This window comes from Pezoporus flaviventris, unplaced genomic scaffold, assembly GCF_033815535.1.
Source record: "Pezoporus flaviventris isolate CSIRO_AGI_PZ_B2104156 unplaced genomic scaffold, CSIRO_AGI_Pfla_v1 ptg000158l, whole genome shotgun sequence".
NCBI classification, from domain to species: Eukaryota; Metazoa; Chordata; class Aves; order Psittaciformes; family Psittacidae; genus Pezoporus; species Pezoporus flaviventris.
The window spans coordinates 478,541-499,869 of NW_026892706.1; the positions used below are offsets into that span (position 1 = coordinate 478,541).

Below are 21,329 nucleotides of genomic sequence, written 5' to 3' on the forward strand. Positions count from 1 at the left end.
AAATAATTAATTAGGTGCTGCTCTGGATCTTTGATCCTGCTTCGCAAGGCGCATTAAATAAAATGCCTGGCTCATGAATACATGCACAGAGCCCTGTTTGTCTGACCCCACTCAGATGATTTTCAGTGAGGCTGAGGTGTGGGGGGGGACATCCTGGGCCTGTGCCTCAGGAGGGGGCAGGGAGGAGGGGATGGAGCAGATCAGGACATCTCCCTGGGGCAGGAGCAGGAGGCTGCAGTGCCAACCCCACTGGTATGGCTACAAAAAGCAAAAGGTGGCTGCAATGCAGGGTGATGGGAATGGGGATGGGATGAAGGAGCATCCAGCTCCCCGGAGCTCTGCTGCTCCCCTGCTATCCCCATTGCTCCCAGAGATGCTGCTGCACAGCCAAGAGATCTTAGCCCTGCTTTGCTGGGAGAGGCTTTGAGGCAAGAGCAGCCTGGGGATGGTGCAATGCATGCAGGTCCTGGCAGTGATCCCCATCCTTATCCAGTCAGTTTAAGTCTATCCTTTATGTGCACTTGCAGTCTGTCTGGCAGTGTTTGTAAGTGAGCTTGAGATTTGGGTCTATATTCTCCGAGGAATGCCATTCGTGAGAGCTAAACATGGAGGCTCAGCTATGCCAGGCAGGGAAGCCTCAAAGTCTGGCTTCATTCACTGCACCCCCGATGTCCTGGTGTGGGAATGAGCGCTGGCTGGGAGACCCACCGTGCCTGGTGGATCACTGCTGCTCTATGGCAGTGTGGTGCAGTACTGGGCACGTGGATTGAAAACGCACCAGCAAAGCAGCCCTGCGAGGAGAGAGCTCCCTCACCTCGCACTGCTAATTAATCTCCAAGCACAGAGGATGCTCTCATCTGGTCTTTACTTAATCCGTAACCCAGAAATCCTCAAATTATGTCGTTTGCTCAATACAGATGAAATTAATTACTCTGGGAAATCGGCAACAAGTTGCATTTCTGATGTTCCTTATCGTGTAATCAAGTCAGCACAGTGCTTCCCGCGCAGCGGCGGGTTTCCTGCAGCAGGCATGAGACACTGAGCAGCAGCACCCGGGAACCTGGCTTAGGGCTGGCTCTTACTAGAAGCCAATGGCAGAGGCTGTGGGAGCACTGGTGGTGCCATAGCCCGGGCAGGACGGCTGCACTTCCCATCCAGCAGAGCCACCGAGGAGCATCCATCAAGGGTTTAACCCCCTGTTGCTCCTCCTGTGTCTGCCAACAGCCTCCCTTGTATTTATTACCTCTTATTGGGGTCCCAGATACCCCTTATAGGGCTTCCTGGGGAATCCAGAGGGATGGATTCCCCCCGGGTTTCTGTGCTGCAGGATGCATTCCTTTGCATGGTGACTTTGAGGAGGTGAGGGAAGGTCCTCATCAGGATGGATCAGAAGAGCTGGGTGCAGAATAACAGCGATTTACTCTTTATTGGAGCTATCACAGGGAGAGCGAGCTGGGGCTTGAGACTAAAGCTATGGCTGTGCTGCTGCTGTCCCCATGGGTACTGGCTGTGCAGCTCTACCAGGGGGCACAGGATGGCCCCGAGCCCTTCCTTCCCTACTTGTCCTGAGCATTTCTCCCTGGTGCTGGGAAAACCCTTGGAGGTTTTTGCTGGAGCCTGTTGTGGGGAGCCTATGTGCTCCAGTGCAGCCACACAGCTCAGAGAGCACTAAAGATGACTCCCAAAGGTATAAAAGCAACATTTGCAGCCCAAGTGCGCTCCCCCTGCTCGGCTGCAGGGCGATGCTCTACCATGTGAGCTGCTGAGTGCATCCCCAGGCACGCTCTGACTGCAGCCCCTGGCTGGAACGGGCTTCCCAGCAGGATGGATCCAGGGCTGTGAATCCCCATTTGCATCAGGATGTGATCTGGGGGATCCCCAGCCCCTTTCCAATGGGCTGGTTTCAGTGGGTTGGTGTTCTGGAGGGAGAGGTTTCCTGTGAGCACTTAAGGAAGGTGCCAGCTTGCACACACCTTGCACGTTAAGAGCGGTTGTAACAAAACAATCTATACTGGTTGTTTGCTCAAATAGTGGTAATGAACTGAAGGATATTACAAGGTGCTCGAGGCAGCTCTTCCGCGGCCCGTCAGGGGCCCAGCCCCGCACTCCAGCTCGCCTGGGTCACCAGACACACTGCGATCTATTCAGAGAAGATAGAAATGCAATTTCTCTGCCCTATCAATTTAAATAAATTATCTATTAGATTAGCTGCACTTAAAGCAGAACAAGAAATCAATCCCCCAGCCTCGGCTGCTGTTAAACTGCATTTTGCACCACTAAACCCACGATTGCCAAAGGCCCCACTGAAGGAGAGCAGAAGGGTGCTGCCAATGGGCTCCCAGGGTGAGAGGAAGGGTTGCGGAGCCAGTGGCTGGGGATATGGATCAAGTGCTTGTCCCGAGCCATCCTGCCCTGCCCGAAGTCTCCGGTGGGTGAGCTCCATCGTGTGCCTGGGCTGATGTGCGCAGCCTGGTGCTGAAGTTGGGCCCAGCTGCTGGAGTTCCCCCTGCAATCCCTTGGGATTGCCACCTTGGAAGCACCAGAGGCTCCAGGGTGGTTGGTTGGATGTGTGATCCCACTGCCCCCACTTTGCTTCTCTGCGTAAGTGAGCAGAGATTGGTCCTGCCCTGAGTGTGGAGCCAGGGTGCAGGCAGAGAGGGATGGAGGCAGGATGCAGGGATCCCTGCGGGGAGCTGGGGAGGGCAGGAGTCCCTGGCAGTGAGGATGGGCAGGTTTCTGAAGCAGCGTTTCAGACATGGCTGTTCCCTTTTGTTTTTCTCCTGCTGAAACTGCTGCCTTGTGCAACCCTGCTTGAGCTCCTCAGATAAATTAGCATCCAGCAGGTTTTTTTTCCCCTCTTTATTTTGTGCAGTTGCATAAGAGGGAAGAACAGAGGAGCCCAAGCAGCAGATTGCTTTGTAGAGAAGCATGAAACAGCCGCAGCCAGAGCTGCTGTCTCCGTTCTGCTGACAGATCTCCTGCATCCAGCGGGATGAAGCTTGTGTGATCTCAGATCACCTGGGCAAGTGTGGGCATGACAGACTGGGGGGCATGCGGGCAGCGGGGGCTCTTCCTGGCACAGCTGGTCCTCTCCTGCTCCCCCAGTCTGCAGGATGGCCAAGCCCAGCATAGCCCCCTCCCTCCCAGGGGAGAAAGCTGCTGCTGGTCTCTGCCTCTTTTCCACCTCTCCGAGGGGATTGAGAAGCCCCTTTGCAAAGAGGCCCAAGGATGCTTAGGATACAGCTGTGCTGGGGCTTCCCACCGGCTGCCGTTCCCAGTGAGAGGAGGAGGAGGAGGAGGAGGAAGGTATCGGTATCCACCGAGCTGCCTCTCTCCCTGACCTAACCCCATTGATTGGTACCGATCCGAGTCTGATGAGATGCGAGAAGCAATCGATACACCTGCAGCTCTGTGCGTGGATGCAGGGAGGCCTGGGGTGAGGGGATGGTGTTTAACCCTTCCCGATCCCCTCAGGGGTTCGTTCTCAGGTCCTGCTGGCCAGGATCACTTGAAAAGAGGTTGGGACCCAGAGCCCTGGTCCATCCTGGCCCCCCATAAGCTCAGTCTGACGGAGCCCTGCTCAGGCTCAGCTGCATCAGGAGGGGGAGCAGTGATAGGAGACCCTCCACTGGGCAGGAGATAAGGAACCAGGTCTGTGTCTGTGAGGAACTGAGAGGGAATTTCATGGTGGTGTGTGGAGTGAAGGCACAAAGTTCCCCCTGACCTTGTTACGGCGACAGAGATGGAGTCTCCTCTAGCAGGGAAAGACTTTTCAGCTGCATTAACAGCCCGAGATCTGATGGGGAAGATGAGGAAAATCCATCTCCTCCACATCCCTCACCTGAGGCTCCATCAGACTTGCCACAATTAGGAAAATTCACTTCGAAGGCTTCATTTGTAACGCACCAACATGTGAGGGGATGTTGGGCCCAGAGGGAAGCAGGGGAGGAATTTCAGCTGCCTCTCATCTTTCATCATTTGCCTTCTCCTGCTCCTATCTTGGCAGCCCCAGTATTTTGCTTTGTCTCCTTCAGGTGACTAATCATTAGACTAATTAGTTGCTAATCAATGTTTAATTAAACCTTAGTTGTTAATTACTGGTGGTGCTACTGTAGGTTGGATATGAAATGTTCCGAAAGCAGTTTTGGGGGCAGTCTGTGGGAATCTGGCCTCCCTCCCTCTCCTGTGGGATGTGCCAGGGCAGGTCCCCTCCCTGGGTGGCTGCTTTCCCACCTTCAGGAGCTGGGATGGGGCTGCAGGAATATCGCAGCTGACAGCATCACTGCATCCTGCTGTTAAGAGCTGGACCATGGTGCCAGTGGCTCTGGAGCATCCCTGATGCTGTCCCATGGGGATGAAGGTGTCTGGGCAGCTCCAGGCAGTGGATGATGCCAGGGATGTCCCTCACAGTCCCCTGCAGGGATGGGAAGCAGCCAAAGCAAGATCCTGGTACTCATCCCCTGCATGGTGGGCCCCAGCTTTGGGAGCTCTGAGCACTGAGGATGCTGATAAGCATCCAGCCAAGTGCAGTGGTTTAGCAACTGTTCCTGTCTCCATCTGCTCCCCTAAACCTTTCGGAGAGCCGAGGCCAGGCAGCAGTGCCGGTCTCTGCAGATGGAGGCTCTGTTATGCACCTTTCTCTGCGTGCAAGAGCCCGGAGGTTTCCCATGCACAATCCGTTGAGAAGATCCTGTTAAATATTCCATGAGCAGTGATATGTAGGTCACCCAGGTGTGCTGCTGCCTCCAGGTACCCGCTCAGCCCATGGACGGGAGCCGGCGTCTGCGCAGTAATTCTGTGGCTGCTTCTCCCTCCCCGTGTCCTCTGCTGGGCTGGGAACGGGGCTGGGGACTTCGTGCAAACCCGCAGGGATCTGCAGGGCTGGGGGCACCACGTCTTGTCCAAGGGCCCTGAACCCCTTACGGCTCCATAGGGTGGGCACCCCTGGCTGGGGCAGGGACCCCCAGGACCCCCATGCAGAGGAGCTATGGCCTCATCTCAGTGGTGTGGGACCTTCCCCTCCTCTGGGGCTGCACTGACCCGGTGGGGAGCAGGCACTCTGCAAGTGGTGTACATAAGCTAATGCCACCATTTACATTCTCCCTGCTCTTTCCATCCCTTATTTCACTTCACTGTCATTTTATGGCTCATTTTAATTTCTTGAGAGAAGACCCACAGCATAATAAGGTCTAGAGCTGTGGGGGGTCCTGAGGCAGACGCTGTGTCTCCACCCAGAGGAGACACTGGGAGCACCGCTAACGTGCCTGTGTCTGGATCAAGCGGTGGCATGATCCCATCCCCTGTGGGGGAGCAGGGGCTGTCTCTGCTGCACCAGAGGAGTTGGGTGGCTGCACAGGAGCTGATGTGCTGGGGCCTGTGGGAGAGCCAGCTCCGGGCCTCTCTGCTTGGCGTTTCCCTCATCCCTTCTCCCAACACAGGCACCTCCAGGGCCCTCCTGGCCAAGGCACTGGAGAGCCTCAGCCCTCCTCCGGGTCCTGTTCCTATCCAGGCTGTCCCTGGGTGATGCCTCCAGACACTGGCTTGTGTCACTCACACTTTGACTTTGCCCGAGGCTATGGGTGCTCTTTGCTTGCCTGATGCCACTGCATCTGATGAAGTATCTATTCGCCCTGTTAGGCAAAGATGCTGACAACAGACCAGGGTTTTGGTGATTTGGATGGTGACAATGCAAGGGGAGAGAGCTATGTTGAGAAATAATTGCTTTGTCTTTTGCAGAGGTATTAGTGCTTCCATGCTGGCAGTTACAGGAATTAGCTCAAGGTATTGGTGGCATAAATACAGAAGAAAATTATTGCTACTTCTGCTCGCTTTCATGTGCATGAGAGAAAAAGACGTTATCAGGGCATAAAGAGGCGAAAGAAACAGGGCCAGAGGAGTTCTGGGGTCTTTGGCATCAGGCTGGTGCACCCTTGGGCTCTGCTCTGGAGGCTGGGGGGTTGCAGGTGTGGCAGAGCCCCTCAGGAGGCTTCTCTTCTCTGGCTTGTGGAGCTGCTGCTCCATCAGGAGCACCTGGGGATGCACCAGGCTCTAGTGATGCTCTGCTCTCCCGCTGTTTGTTTCTCTCTGACTCAGCAGCATGGTTCCTTGCAGTCAGTGTCCTGCCTGTCCCCCGGCAGCAGGGCTGGCCGCAGAGTGAAGTCGGATGTTAGGGAGAAACAGATCTCTGCTGAAACGAGGCCATCCATGCTTTCAGATATTAAATCCCATGCAGAATATTAAGTACTTTCCTCTTCAGTGATCCCAGTAGATTTAATTAGCTCTTGTTCCCCGATAGAGTTGTCTCTGCGATCCCGAAGCGCTGCTTTTGGAGCAAGGGGGAACTCCTCTCCCATCTGAAGCGCTGCTGTCCTGCAGCATGCGCACTGAGGGGTGGGTGCAGCCCCTCTGTTGTTGCTGCATTTCTGTTCCCACTGCTGCCTCCCTGCTCTGTACTGGGACTTCAGAGCAGGTTCTTGGTTCCATCTGCAGCGATGAGAAGGAGGGTGAAGGGACCCTTCCTCCCTGATCTATGGCTTGGCTCTGGGATGCTGCCAGAGGCAGGTTTTATAGGTATTGCTGGTACAGCTTTGCTCAGAAGGTGTGAGAGCTTCTCCGCCTGGAGGGTGATGGTCTGGGGAAGGGGAGGAATCTGCTCTGGGCAAGCTGGGAATATCAGCGGGATGCGGGTGACTTGTCCAGGCATTTTCTGCAGCCATTTGAGAGCTGGGTCCCAAGGGTGGATGGAAATCACACGGTGCTTGACTTTCAATAGAGGTGTTTGATACTGGTGCTTTTTTGGTGCTTGGTTTGGTTTTTAACTTTCAGAAGCTCAGAGTAAAGGGTGGGGGGAAGAAAACCCCTTCCTGATGGAAGGGGCTCATAGGTTATAAATGCATCCCTGGCACGGTTCATTAGCTGCTGTGACACACCGAGAGCTATGAGCGGTCTGATACCAGCAAATCAATTCAGGATTTCATCGGAGCAGAGCATGTGGGGAGCTCTGGTCATGCCACACGTTACCAAAGGGTTCACCTCAGCCCAAAGAGCAGCTCCGCTCTGGTGCCGCCTCCTGCCTGTGCTGTGCAACCTGCAACATAAACAAACAAACAGGGACCTGATTTACTGATGATTAATTTGCATAATTAGTGCTGTGTCAAATCACTCCACCGAGGTGAAGGCACGCTTCGGGTAGGTGTTTGCATGGGCAGCTTTGGCTCACGCTCACCGTGTTTCATGTCTTGTAAGGACGTAGCATGAGCGTTGATGGGATTTCCTGGAGGCAAAATGGGAGGTGAGAGGCCGCCAGGCTTTGTGTGCCCTGTCCTGCTGCTGGAGCAAATGTCCTTCCCCGAAAACATGTGCCAGGAATGAGCTAAGACCCAGCTCTGCCCATGGCACAAAACAATGTTGGCTCCTCGGAGAGCACCGTTGATGTGATGGCTGAATCCCGGCTGTTTCATGTCCACCCGCTGCTCGCCACAGCTCTGCTCCAGAGCTGCTTTGGGAAGGTCCTGGGCCCTGAGGTGGCTGCAGGCTCTTTGCTGTGTCTCCCCTGGAACAGGGGAAGTGGCTGCAAACCCCCCATCAACAAAGACATAACACCACATGCGATGCTTGACAGGAGGCCAGCTGCGGGCAGCCCGGTTGTGTGGCCGCTGCCCTCGCTCCTTGCCCCTAATGGGGATCAGATTGTTCTCCGGATCCTGGCATTGTTTTGGTAATTGGCTGATGCGGTGCAGTGCTCCCGGATTTAATAAGTTTGTCAGTGTAATAGAGGCTCAGGGTTTTGCTGTTAATGCACAGCGACAATTGCATTTTAGATTTGCTCATTATGTTGCATAACCTCGCTATGGAATCTATCGTAAATTCTATTTTAAAAAGCATTATTTTGGGGCACATTAGCATGGCTCTGCTGCTCCTCTCCCAGTGCTGGAGGGGGCTTTGCAGCCTGAGTGTGTTCAGGACCAGACATGCATTTAGCTCCTCTCTGGGTACCGCATGTTCTGCTTCAGGTTTTTTGGGTCAGGGTGTCCAACCCATGCCAAAAACCTGGGTCCTGCCCTCTAATCCCACCGTCTCTATTGTGGCCAAAGCTGGTGCAGGTACCTGGTGTCCTGGTGGCTCTCTGGGGATGGCTCCAGCTGGCACCATGCCTCAGCATTGGTGGATGTGGGTGAACCACCGGGCAGGGCCAGGTTTGAGCTGGGCCCTTGAGCTTCCCAATACCCAACAGCATCTGGTACCTTACAGAGGTGATTCCTGCAAATCTGGGTCTGGCTGCTTGGCCCTGTCCTTGCTGGGGCTCCACAGAGGGAATAACAGGGTCATTAGGGATGGAGAGGATCCCCAGGTTGAGGGTTTTGCTGTGTTCCACGTTTAGAGCATCTGCGTGCAGGAAAAACCCAAGTTGGAGCCACAACAGGTCTTGTCATCTCTTTACTCCAGCAGTGGTTATGAAAAGGATAAAAACAAAAAGGCAGCAGTGATTTAAGAGCTCTGAGTGCCTCCAAAGGAAGGCCCTAAATGGCAAATAGGCTGTGAAATAAGCTAAGAAGAAAAGAAAAACAAGTATTTTTTTCCAGATTAGTACTTGTTCCCTCTGGTCACGTAACAGCTTCACCAGAAGGCAGTGGTTTGTTGACTTGTGCTTTTTCTGAACTGCTCCTCTTCCCTCCACTGCTGCTCTCGCACATTCTCTGCCATTATCCCCTTCTGCTGCTGCTCCTCCTCCTCTCCCAGAGCCGGGTTCAGATGCTTGCCCTCTTGGAGTCCCATGGACAGGCTACCCCTGCGGGCTCCTCTCCCTGCCCTGGTGTAGGTGTGAGCTGCTCAGCTTAGGCCTTTCCTGTGGGGTTGCCAAGCAATCCCGAGCATCCCACTTCTCCCAGCTTGCAAGGCTGCACCTCCTGAGCAGGTCCCAGTTTGCCTTTCTAGGAATGGATGTCAACAGGGACCCATTTCAAAGCCTTGAAATGCAGAGGCAGCTTTGCAGCACTGAGCTCTGTCCTGTTCCTGGTTCCTCATTCTCCAAATCTGCTGCCTAAAGCATCTCCAGGCTCAGTGAACCGTGAGGAAACAGCCCAGCGGGGCAGCGTGAGGAGCCAGCCCAGCGCTGTCTTTGTCTGCGGGTCTGAGCACAAGAGCTGCTGCGGCTCTGCCAGGGCAGCGGGGCTGGGAGGCTAAAAATACCCTCGTTTGTCATGCACAATGGATGGCGAGATGCAGTTTATGGGCCTCATTCACATTGTGGCTCTGTAGAACCCTGATGGTTTTCTCTAGTGTTCTCAAAGCCCCTGGGGGGAATGTGAAGGGTGTTTGGAGGGGACATGGGGAGCCTGTGTATGGGTTCTGCGGGATGCTGATAATGTCTCAGAGAGGGACCATGGGCTGAGCTCATAGGGAATAAAAGGTGGCTTAAGCCGGCTGCAGGTATTTCAGGTATTTCTTAGGAAAAACGTGACGATGCAGGTCATGCACCGTACCCAGCTGCCTTCCTGGGAGAGAGCCCGGACCGCTGGAGGCCTGCTCCCGCAGCATGCCCAGGGAAGCTTTGAGGCTGACCAGGCAGGGTGAGGGGCTGGGGGAGGCCCAGAGCTTTTGGGGACCCGGCGTGCACTGCATGCGCGCATCCCGCACGGCCTCGGTTTTCGCAGCGGTTGCAGTGATGAATAGAAACCTCCCTCGCTGCGGCCCCGGGCGGGTATGGGGGGGGTGCCCGGGGGCTGCTCTTCCGTGAGCACGGCCCCAGCGACCGAAGGATGGGGGCGGCCCCGGGCAGCTCCTGCCCCGGCCGCTGCGCGTTTTCTGGGGGGAAACCGGCGCTTTGTTGGGTCAGGTCCCGGCCCCCCCTCCCCGGCTCGGGGCTCCCCGCGGCAGGGGGAGGGGATCCCGAGGGGCGGGGCGGGGGCGGTCGCGCTGGTTCGGCGGCTCCGGGGGCGGCGGCGCAGCCGCGTGCGGGGCTGCCCGGTGCGGCGAGCCCAGCCCCGCGCATCCCGGTGCCGCCTCCTGCCGCCGGGCTGCCCCGGACGCCGCTGCTCGGGAGATGCCGCTCGGCGGGCGGGAACCCGCGGCTGCCCTGAGCCTCCTCCGCCGCCGCGGCGGGCACCGCTGAGCGCGTGAGTTACCGGGGACGGGAGCGGTGGGGCTGGGCGGGAGGGATCCACCGGGAGCATCCCGGCGGACGCGGTGGGGGGGGGGAGGTTGTTCTGGGCGGCGGAACCCGTCCGGTCCGCTCCGCTCCGGGATGGAGTTTCGGTGCGGCGGCTGCTCGGGACCCTGAGAGCGTGTCCGGTAACGGAGCCGGCTCGTTACAGCATCATCTCGAGCTGGAGCCGGCAGCGGTTCGCTCGCCCGCAAACGGATTCCAGCCCCCCTCCTCGTTCGGTTGCAGTGTCGGTTCTTAGCAGATGTCTTCATTAAGCGCTGCCGTTCACAGGAACGTTGCGTTAATTGAAATCACACCCTCCAGGTGAAGGTAAATTGTCAAAGTTGGGTGGGATGGAGTCTGGGTTAATGGGATGAGGGAGGAGGGGAGGAAAAAGGAAAGGATGCTCCCACCCAGCCTCGGGAGCGAGCAGAGCCAGGCAGCTTTCCCTGGGTTTTTTCTTTTCTGAATTCATGCCTGTCTCCAGGAATTCCATCACAGGAGGAGCTCACTGCGAAGCGCTTGGTGCACGGGGAGGGAGGGATGGATGGATGGCTGGCAAAGGCCCTTTGGAGTCACCCTCTGTTTGTGTTGCGTGTGTTGCAAGGTGCCGTTATCCAATGCCCATGTGCTGTGCTCCCCTATTGCTGTGCGTGCCACCGTGCGCAAGTGCCACACTGCCGAGGTGCTGGGCAGGACGGGCAGTGGGTGCAGGCAGCAGCCTGGCAGGAGCTGCGGGCATGGACCCATCCGTCTGGCTGGAGCAGCCTGGGGAGGACTCATGGCACCCGGGTGTGTGCAGGCGGAGATGGGGGAGAGCTGGGAAACCGGGATTTCTCAGCTTCTCACCAGTGACATTAACACCACCGACTATTTTCAGTTGCCTTTCATGGGGGTTTGGCACCTGCTGCCTCCACGGTGCTGGGGGGCTCTGTGCTGGGGTGGCTGCCAGTCGCTGTGAGCTTTGGCATCGGGGATCACCTTGCACTGTTTCCCCTGCTAATGCTTCCCGGTGTTTCCTGGGATGTCCAGGGCTCATGGTTGGTCTCTCAGCGTGCTGAGGATGTATCCTGCTGACTTGGTATTGCTGCGTTCCAGTGGTACCCGCAGGCTGGAGGCCGTGCTGGGAGCTGTGCAAATAGAGATGAAGGTGCTCTGCTCCCCACAGAGCTTCCTGCTTTCAGGCTAAAATGGTTGAGGCGTGATGAAGCCTCACAAAGCAGGAAATTAAGGCTATTTTTTTTTTCTGGATAATAGACAGAGAAAGCACCTGGAGTTGGTAATTTTTGTGGAGGGATGATTGAAGTGGGTTGGGGCTGCCCAGATCTGGCCAGTCGTTGGGAACGTGTTCTTGGCTCTGAGAGCTGTGGGGAGGCTCTGCTCGTTGTTTCACAGAACATACAGAAGGTTGGGTTGGTTTTTCCCCGCCATCCTTTGAAGTGATCCATGGGTTTGTTCGGCACCGTGGAAGCCTCAGCATGAGGGTACACAAATGCACTGCTGCAGTGTTGAGTGCACCTCTGTCAGGGTTAAGGTGGCTGCTTTTGGGATCCTCTCACAAGGATGTGAATTCTGTGTAGGGAGCTGAAGGGATGGTTTTGGCACACCAAAGATGGGAGGTGGGAGCCTGCAGGGCAGTTGCCTGGTGAGCACTGTGGCTGTGAGCACTCAAAGGAGCTCAGGGGGACTGGGATGGGACTGGGAAACCCCAGCCTTGTAGTTGTGGCTATTACTCCTTCCTGGCAGCTTAGGAACTGCATGGGGATGGATGTGGCAGAGCTGGAGGTGCTGAAGGAGCCATCATGGACAGACGTGTGCCCCCGGAGAGCACTCGGTGTGGGGCAGCACGGTCAGGAGCCACAAGCTGTCATCTCCTGGGGGCCTTCTAGTGCCCATCCTTTCCCTTCCCATCCTGCTGCTCCTGAATGGGAGGGACCTGGCCAGGCTAGGATGGTTTAGGATGCTCCATGGGATGCTGCCTTTGGAAAACCAGCTTTCCTGACCCACACACGGTCAGTCGTGCGTACCCCGTATGTTCCCCATTTCCACAGTCCCTTTGTTCCTATGTTCCCTGGCGAGAGCTGGGAATTTTCTCTCCTTCCCTTTCAAACTAAAGGGCCTCTTTCCCAGTTGCGTTCTGTTTCACCACCTCCCATCACTAGAACATGTCGTCCTTAATCGTTGATGTCCCAGGCGGTGGATGCCAGGGCAGCCTGCCCTGCACTCGCTGCTGGTGGAGCACGTCCCTTGTGCTGCTGTTGCTGATTTGCCTCCCGGTCCTGCACTGCAGGTTCCTCTTTCCCACCCTGGGTGCAGTAGTTTTTGTGGCCCATTTGCCTCGGTGCCTGAGGGATCCTGGATCACCCTGGTGTGGGAGGGGAGCTGGAGCATGAGCTGGCCGGGGTTGGGTTCTCATGGGGATGCAGGGGTCCCCACCAGAGCAGCTCATGCAGCACTGGCTGTATTTACTCCCTCGGTGTATAAATACAGGTTTTTAAGTGTGTGCATTTACTAAATTAGTTTGTCGTCACAATTTTTCAAATGGATCAGCTGACGGCAGATAAATCCCTCTGAAGGTTATTGAGATAATAAAAGGCATGAGGGAAGTTCCGTAATTTATTGGAGTTCTCTTTTAATTTACTGCCTTATGGGGTGAGAGCACACTGAATAATTAGTTCTTATGACTGATTTGCTCTTTTCAAACAAACCTGGAAGGGGAAGGGGAGCTGGCGGTGAGGCTTGAGGCTGAGCTTGGTGCAGAGGGGTTGATGGAGGTGGTGCAGTGGCTGAAGCCGTGTGGTGCCGGGAGCCTGCAGCTCCTCGGGCATCACCACGGAGCAGTGCAGAGGTGCTGGCTGGCAACATCTCTCCTTTCTGCACATGTGGAATACGAAGTACCGGAGCCCCAGGTGCCTTCCTGAGGTGGTGGAGTGGGTCAGTGCCTCGGCTGGGTTTAAAGGTGACTGCAGAGCTGCTCCCTTTCAGGCTGCTCTGAACGCCTGCTGCTCGTCGGTGGTGAATACAATGAAGTGACAAGGTGACGCGTTTCCAGGGTGAGCTGACAGGGACAGGCCTGGTGCCGTGGTGACCCTCTGCCCTCCCAGCCCTGTCCGGCCCCGGGGGACTCGCTGTGCCCAGGACCCTTGGGAGCACCCACTGGTGTCCCACCAGTGACCGGGGCAGTGGCCCAAGCTGCACGCTCTGGTGCTGCCTTCCACCGGCAGCAGCCTCCTGTTTCCTCTGTGCCCTTTGGCAGTGCAGGCAGGGGCTGCTGTCAGTGCCATTCCATGGCTTTCTCCTGGAATGCTTTGAGGTGTTTTGGGATGCGCGTTCTCACAAATTGACGGGCTGAGACACCAGACGAGGAAGCAAAATTTTCTCCTCTGTTATTTCATTAGTTACTGAGATTAAAATTCTGTTTTGAAACTTCAATAAACCAGTCTGAAGGCAGCTCTCCCCTTTGCTCAGCTCGCACTCAGATGCTCCAGGCATCATTGTGTCTTCCAGACTAGACAAGATTGAATTTCTAATGGATAGAAATGAGCACACAAGCTTGGAATCCCTTTTCATGTTTCATTATCCACTGCGTGCGTGCTCCCTACTCACTGCCTGGTACCGGTTGTCATGCCAATGGCTCCTGCCCACCCTGGGCCTTGATCCCAATCCCTCCTTGGCATCTCCTGACGTCCCCTCTCAGCCCCATGCTGCAGGATCTGTGCAATGTCAAACTCCCCTGTGTGCCATTCCCTGCGAGCCGCGCCAGGCTGCCTGTGTCTTGCTTTGGGGATGCTCTGTCCCAGTGGGAGGCAGGTGAAAATGGGATTTACATTTAGAAGAGGACCTGATGCTTCCTTTGGGAAGTCGGATGGGTTCAGAGTGTCTCGAAACTGGGAATCAAGCAATGTCTAAAATGATCCCAAGGAATGGGTGCGTGGTGTGCGGGTGGGGCTGGTGCTTCTGGAAAACGGGATTGTTGAACCCGGGGAAGTCATTGCAACTGGAATTTATGGAAGTGGTAAAACAACTTTTGACAAGAGGCTCCCCTCCTCCGCAGCAGGGAGGGAATATTCCCCTCGTGTCGGATCGATAAACAATTAATGCAGAAGCTGGGAGCTGGAGGAAAAGGGAGAGTTTTCCAGATTTCTGGACTCAATCAGGCCCTGGGGGAGACGCAGATGTGAGAATCTGAGACCTGCTGATAAAATCTTGCCCTTGATAACAGGCTCCTCAATTCCTGGACCACAGATGATACTTCCTTTGCTGAATGCATCCACTTTTAAATATAGAACTTGTTCCGAGATATTTATGCTTCCAACATGTTTAATGTAGCTTTACTTAATAATCTGCCTCAAAATGCTGGCTTTCCCCCACATTTTAATTGAATTCTAATTTCCATTCGGAATCAGCTTAAATTAAATGAGTTTAGAAACATAGTAAATAATACATATAATTCACTTACTCCTACCATAAGCTGTGAAAGCAAAGGATCCAAATAACTATTTGACCCTGCATGTGGGACATCCTTCTTGATAGCACAAGATCTGGCATCCTTTTGCTAAATATGGTGTCTTTGGGATTTGGCCATAGGAAAGGAAATGGGAAGGAATAGGAATTAGGGAAGAAAAACAAATTGTAACTGGAAACTGGAGTCCAGACAGAGCTGCTCTCCCTGCTCCCCATCCCAGCCATCCCACCCATGTCCTGGTTCTCTGCAGCACCCCAGGGTGAGGGTCTGCCTGCCCCACAAGGACTGAGGATGAGGAAGGCAGCAGTGGCTCTGAGCCAGCAATGATCAGAATAAACCTGTTCCGTGTGGTGGATGCTCTTGGTTAGTGGCTCAATGTCAGGGTCCTTGGGTTGGGGTTTGGAGCCTGGCTGGGCTCCAGCAGCATTCAGTGCCTTTTTCTCTGGGGCTTAGGCTGTGCGATGGCAGGATGGAGACATCGGGTGGTGATGGCACCAGTGTCCCCTGTGTATGGGTTTGGGAGGCTCCAGGTCACTGGGAGCACTGAGAAGCCTTTGGGCTCTGGCAGATCCTCCATGAGCTGCCTTTGCTACTGCTGTGACTGAGGGAGCTGAGGGTTTTAATGCAGCTTCCCCAAACAGCATTTGGGTCCGTAACGCCCGATGGGCACAGCACTGTGGGATGCTGGGTGCAATGGAGTGTTGGCTGTTTGCAGGCTGGGAAGGTCTGTTAGCTCGGCAGGAGTTCCTGGGGTCTGTTTTGTAGGCAAAAGGGATTGGAGATCTCGCACAGCTTGTGGTTTGGTTTCTGGGCAGTGAAGGAATTTCTGCCATAATGCTCTAGCAGGCCCTGAAGGTGCCCCGAGGCCGGGGTGTCACAGCCCTGGTGTTCGGGGATGGCGTGTGGTGCAGTTACGGGTATTCAGCATGCACAAGGGGTGGCTGGTGCTGGGAGCACCGCTCTGCGCCGAGGGACTCTGCAGGCAGTCCAGGCGATGTGCACGTCAGTGCATCACTGCTGCAGCCACCCAGGGCTGTGCTGCAGCCGGGCTGGATGCACAGGGTGATCCCGCTGCGGAGGGAGGACGTACCAGCAGCATCCCTGGGGCTTTCCCCATGCCCCCTGTGCAAGAGCAGGGCTTGGGGTGCAGCCACAGGACCCCCAGAGCCGCAAACAGCAGGTGCTGCACGGGAGGGCTCTCGCAGGCAGATCCGGCTTTGCCTGGGAAGGTGCTTCATGGAATATGCAAATCCTGGTACGGAGAGAGGGGCCTGAATCATTATACGCATAGGCAAGGCTTTTTTAAATAAAGCTATCTCCAGTATATTGCAGAAGTAATTAGAGAATCCTGAGCTGGCTGCATCTCGATCTTTATAGCAACAGAGCTGATAAAGCATGATTCAGGGACCTCGTTATCTTTTTTTAAAGAAGTTTTTATTTAACTTCCGTGAAGTTGCCATGGTTACCCCTGTGCATGGCTTCCCTGCCTCGAGTGCAGCTGCCAGCGCCGAGAATTAAAACATCTACATTTGGAGCAGGCCTGGCCTCCCCCCGCTGCAATCCTGGCTGTGCTCTCGCGGGGGGAGCCTGCGGATCAGGAGCCTCGTCCCTTGCTGGGCCTGGAAAAGGCATTCCCAGCTCCTGTGCTTGGGCTGTTTTGGCTTAGTAAAGCTCAGCCTTTTCTGTGCTGAGCAAACAACCCAGCGGGAAGGGTTTGAAGGGTAGGTTTGGGTCCCCGGCAGCTCAGGAGGGAGGCAGTTGTGCTACCTGACCCGAGCAATGATGCACATTGCACGGCCATTGCTCTGCGTACACTGTTGCATGCAAAACAGTGTTAATTGTCCCATCAAGATCTCTGACATCCAAACCTCAGGATAGAGGGAACCTTGCTGCTGGTGGGTTCCGGGGCTGCCTACCTGGCCCCAGCAGCATGGGGAGGTGGCAGGAGGCACTGGGACCGGGACTGGCACCTGCAGTGCTGGGTCACCCTGTTACCATGGGGTTGGTGGAGGCTGCGGGTTTAATGAGCCCCAAATGAGCCCTCTCCTGATCTTGCGCTGGGAAGCCATGGATGCAGGCGCAGGAGCCGAGGTGAGGTATGAGATCAACCTGTTTCCATGGCAATGGCCATGACATAAGACACGAAAAGGAGCTGTTTGGTGACAACACGTTCTTGAGCCAGGTGAACCCAAGAAGCTGGGGAGCTGAGGAGGCAGCAGCTGCCCGCAGCCAGCCCAGGGACTGGGATGCAGGAAGGTGCGGAGCTCCAGAAGGGGAAATCGGTGCGCGAGCAGTTGTTTGATGGGAAGGAGAAGCCGTGCTGCTGCCTCCTGCCAGCGCAGGGCTTTGATTTCTGCTGGCAGGGGCGCTTGGGTCTCGCGGGTGCCTGGCACGGCCGCTCTGATCCGCTGCGCTCCTTCCCGTCCCCGCGGCGCCGGGCAGGTAATGAGGAGCCGTGCGCCGGGTGGTGGTAGCGGCCATCTGCCCAGGGCAGGGCTGAACTCCGTCCTCATTACGTCCGTCAAAGTTTTGTCAAGCTTCCCCCCCTGCTCCTCTCGCGTTCCGAAGCAGCGCGGGGTGGGAGGGTGTGTGGGAGGTGAAGCGGCACCAGAAATAGCTCATCGCGCTCGGGGGTGCTGCGGGAAGGCACCGCTCCGGCAGCCCCGCTGCTGCCCCGCCGCCGCTTTGCCGGCTTCAGAGTCCCCCGGATGAAGTGAGCAGCTTCTGTTTGTTTGTCTCCCCTGTTTGCCTCCTCCCTCCCTCGATTCCTCTTTTTCCCTGCTCCGTTTTCCTTCCCGATGAAAGATTTTTCTTGCAGTGTCAAGGCAATGTGACCTGGTTCCGTAATAAAGAGGAAGCTTATTAGAATTAAAGCCCAACAGTGTTAAAAAAGCAATCTTTGCAAGATTGAGGCCATGAGGGAACTGTAAATTCTCAGCAAAGACCTCATTTAAAGCCTGGGATGGAAACACATGCGCACGCACGCACCAGCATGCGAGTCTGGTGCTGAGGAGAATTTGGGAGAGGATGAGGAAGAGGAGCAGAGCCTGGACCCTCTCGGATTTGCCCAGGATCCTCCCGTTGGACGGGCATGTTCATGGCTGTGTTTGTCACATGGCCTGAGTGGCTCCATGGCTACCCCTTGGGTTTGGGTTTATTTTCCCTCTTCCCCTGGGATCAGCCTCCTGGCACGACCGCACACCACCATGGAGGTGGGAGCAACGGCAGCCAGTGCCGAGCCTGCAGCTGCTGTCAGGCTCCCTGGTGACTATGGTTCTGTGCAAGCCCCAAGGGCTGCTCCTCAAAGCAGTTCCCCTTGGGGTGCAATGGGTGCTGGGTGGGTGCTGGAGCCAAGATAGGGCGTCCCTCCCTGGGGGGAGGTGTGTGGCTCTGCAGACTCCCTGTCCTGGTGCTTGCGGCGGTGCTGTCTGCAGGGATGCTTCTGGTGCATCAGTCAGGGCTTGCAGTGCTCCGCAGGGCAGGCTGGTGCATGTGGCACGGCTTTGGTTTCATCCTGCATGGAGCACAATTCCCTCCCGCCTGCCTCTTTGGGAGCATGGATGGTACTTCTCATCCATGTCTGGGGACCCCCCAAGCACATTGAAGGGCTGTGATGGGGAGCAGCTGAAGTTACTGGCTGCCTTCTCTTCCTTTCTCCCTCCTCCTCCTCCTCCTGCTGTTTGTTCTGGGGCTGCCGCTGCATCCCCTCGGCCGGCTGTGGGCAGCGAGTGAGGAGCAAAGCAGAGGAGCTGCAAGCACGGCCCCAGAGCTCCTGCTGGCCGCGGAGCAGCAGCCCCCACCTCTGCCCACCGTGGGCCGTTGTCATCATTTGCTGTTTTCTGCCTAATTACAAAGCCAGCTTTCCTGGCGGGGAGCTCGGCGGCTGCTCCGGCGTGAAGTGCTGCGCACACCTGCGGTGCGGGAGATGAGGAGAGATGAGGACATCCAGCAGCAAAGGCAGGGCTGGTGAGCGGGTGCTCGGCAGCTCTCGGGCCCGAGGTCGAGTTGTCGGAGCCCAACGCTGCTGGGAATGCCGGGGCTCCTGTGTGGGGAGGCCCCAGGTCAATGGGAGCTTGTGGTAAGGAGGATGCTTAAAGCTGGAGCCAAGCGGCCTGAGCCTGGAGGCTTTTCAGAGGCAGGGAAGGAGCTGCCACCTCCCAGGGGTCTGCATCCTGGTGCCCATGGCTGAGGGTCCCCCATGGCCTTGCCTGCTGAGTCACCGGTGAGCGCCTCTGCTCCCAGTGGGCAGTGTACTGGGGGATCCTGCTGAGGGATAGGATCTGAGGGAGTTTTCCCCTGGGTCTCACATGAGCGCGGGGAGTTGTGCTGTGTTCCCATGAGATGTGGTGCTCGGTTCAGCTGTAGCCTCTTGTTGTCACTTCTGCTCCTGGTTATTTATAGCCAGGCAGCGCTGGAGTTGTGCTTATCCTGAGTCATGAATTAGAATTTGGGGTGTACGGTGAGGTTTGTGCAGATGGGCTTTGGGGGCACCATGGTCCTCACCTATCCTCCGGATCTGCTGCAAAGACTCTGAGGAGCAGCCCTGGGGTTATAGAAGGTTTTTTTCCTGAAGAGGTCTGAGCAGATCCCTGCCCTGCTGCCTTCCTAGCACACTGTTAATTTAATGTCTTGACTTGGAGCCGTTCACTCCAGGATAAATGGCTTTTCCATCCAGAACCCATGTGAGTTATTCTGATGTTTTGCTACTGAGTAGATGTGGGTAGGGGAGAGCCAGGTGTTGGATTGGGCGATAGGCAAGGGAAGCAATCTCTGGGAGGCCATCAATTTGGATTAAGCTTTGTGGACTGGAATGTAGGGTAATCACCATCCTTCATTTCAGAGAGGTAAGAAAAAAGTCAGCTTCTTTATGGATTGTTATAGCTGCAGTAGGAATTGCTTCCACCCTGGCCACGGGCACACATCCCGCTGGGCAGAGGTGGTGGAGGAGGGTGTAAAACCAAAGGAGCAAGCGGCTGCAGCAGAGCATGCTGGGGAAGATGTGGTGGGATTCAATGGGGGAGCAAAATCCCTGCTCTCCAGGAAAGCTGGGTCTGGACCTGGTGGGGGTGGGATCCCATGTGTCTGTCCCTCCTGGGGTGCCCTCTGTAGAGGCTCCTGCATGGGTGTTGGAGTTGCTCTTTGACCAGAACTTAGTGTTCAGTGGACCTGCTTGAGTGGAAAGATTCTGTGATTCCATCTCCTGGTACACCGTGGGGGGGTACGGGACAGGAACAGCCGCTGCCTTGATCTGTGCGCACAGCATCCCCCCTTCCCAGCCCTGCAGCGCAGGAGCTGTGGAGCATCTCTTGGTCTGCTCCAGCAGCGCTCTCCAGGCATCCTCCACTTGTGTGCGCCTACGCTCAGGCAGCAAGAAAAGGCTCAGTCCCGTAAACAGGGGAGAGGGGGAGTGATGGAATGGAAATGGGAATGGGGCAGCGCTTGGAGGCGGGGGAGTGCGGGTGCGAAGGGAACCAGCCGAGTGGAGCTGGTGCACTGCTGCCTGCACACTGCCTGCATTGCTGCCTGCACGCTGTGGTGGGGAGATGCTCGCAGGGTGGAGAGCTCTGAGCTTTGCACAAGGCCTCTCTTCTTCCCTTTTGTTTGTACTTTTTTCCCTTTATATATTTGAGTGCTTCGTTTTCCAGGAGCTGTCATTTTACATAAACCTCTCAGCGAGGTACATCCATTCCCACTGCCAAAATCTCCATATCAAACACTTGTAACATGCCGCTGAACTGACAGCCCCGACTCTCCGCGCTCTGTGGCTTTACAAAGGGATGCTGCGTCGGTGAAGGATATAAATACACGCAGTGAAACGACACGCAGCGCTCGCTCCCCTCTCGCTCCCCTGCTCTCTTGTTGCCCGGTTTAAATTCATCTGCAGCCTCGGCACTGGTGCCTGTGGCCTCCCGCTGCACTGCTGTGTGTGAGGGGATGCGGGGCAGGCAGCTGCAGTGCTGCGTGGGTGCTGCTGCATCACTGCGGGGAGGTGATGCAGCCACTGCGGGGTGAGCAGGCTGCACCCTGGGCACCTCGGGAATCCTTCTCCAGCTTGGATGCAGCCCTGTCGGCACCTCCTTGTGGCTGCCGCATCCCTGGCAGTGTTCAAGACCAGGTTGGACACAGGGGCTTGGAGCAAGCTTCTCCAGTGGAAGGGGTCCCTGCCCGTGGCAGGGGTTGGAACTGGATGAGCCTTAAGGTCCTTTCAACCCAAACCATTCCATGATTCAGTGGTTCTGCCTCGTGGCAGCTGTGGTTGGAGCTATGGGGTGGGTTTATGGACTTGGGCATACTCTGGGATGTGCCTCATCTGCCGCTGACGTGCTGCGCTTGCTGCTTGTTGCCCTGAGCGCCCCTTGTTTGGCAAGTGCAGCTCCAGTGCAGTCAGGGTCCCCATTCCACTGGGGCATGGAGAGGCCCACCTTTCTTTCCCTCAAATCCCATTTTAATAGGAATATGTGGACAGAGAGAGTTAAGCCATCCAATTGCTTTCTTTCCAAAGAAAATTCTTTTCTTCTGGATGAAATTCAAATCCAACCCAAATCTCTGTTTCTTTGCAAAGGATAAGGAAGGAAATGCAAAATACGCTCCCCACCCTCCAAGTCTATCAGTCTTGCAGCTGATGAACAGAACCAGTCCTGCTCATCCTGGGATTCCCTCCCTCCTCTTTGGAAAGAATTTGTGGTGGTTGCTGATGGTGTCGTAGTCACAGGGTGCTGG

General features: G+C 55.9%; 2 protein-coding genes across 10 annotated transcripts in view; one reads left to right on the forward strand and one right to left on the reverse strand.

Annotated features, from left to right (window-relative positions):
• Positions 1-21,329, forward strand: part of RBFOX3 (RNA binding fox-1 homolog 3) — a 137,629-nt gene that overhangs the window by 20,684 nt on the left and 95,616 nt on the right. For 5 of the 9 annotated variants that reach the window (XM_061479830.1, XM_061479831.1, XM_061479840.1 and 2 more), the window contains exon 1: positions 9,943-10,115. The exons of 1 other annotated variant lie outside the window; for it this stretch is intronic. The gene's annotated coding sequence lies outside the window, so the exon portion shown is untranslated. Of the gene's footprint in view, positions 1-9,938; positions 10,116-21,329 lie in introns of those variants that run through there. 3 more of the 9 variants (XM_061479833.1, XM_061479835.1, XM_061479834.1) reach the window with 3 other exon arrangements.
• Positions 13,770-21,329, reverse strand: part of ARL16 (ADP ribosylation factor like GTPase 16) — a 252,529-nt gene continuing 244,969 nt past the window's right edge. Inside the window, exon 6 of the mRNA XM_061479868.1 lies at positions 13,770-13,781. The gene's annotated coding sequence lies outside the window, so the exon portion shown is untranslated. The remainder of the gene's footprint in view (positions 13,782-21,329) is intronic.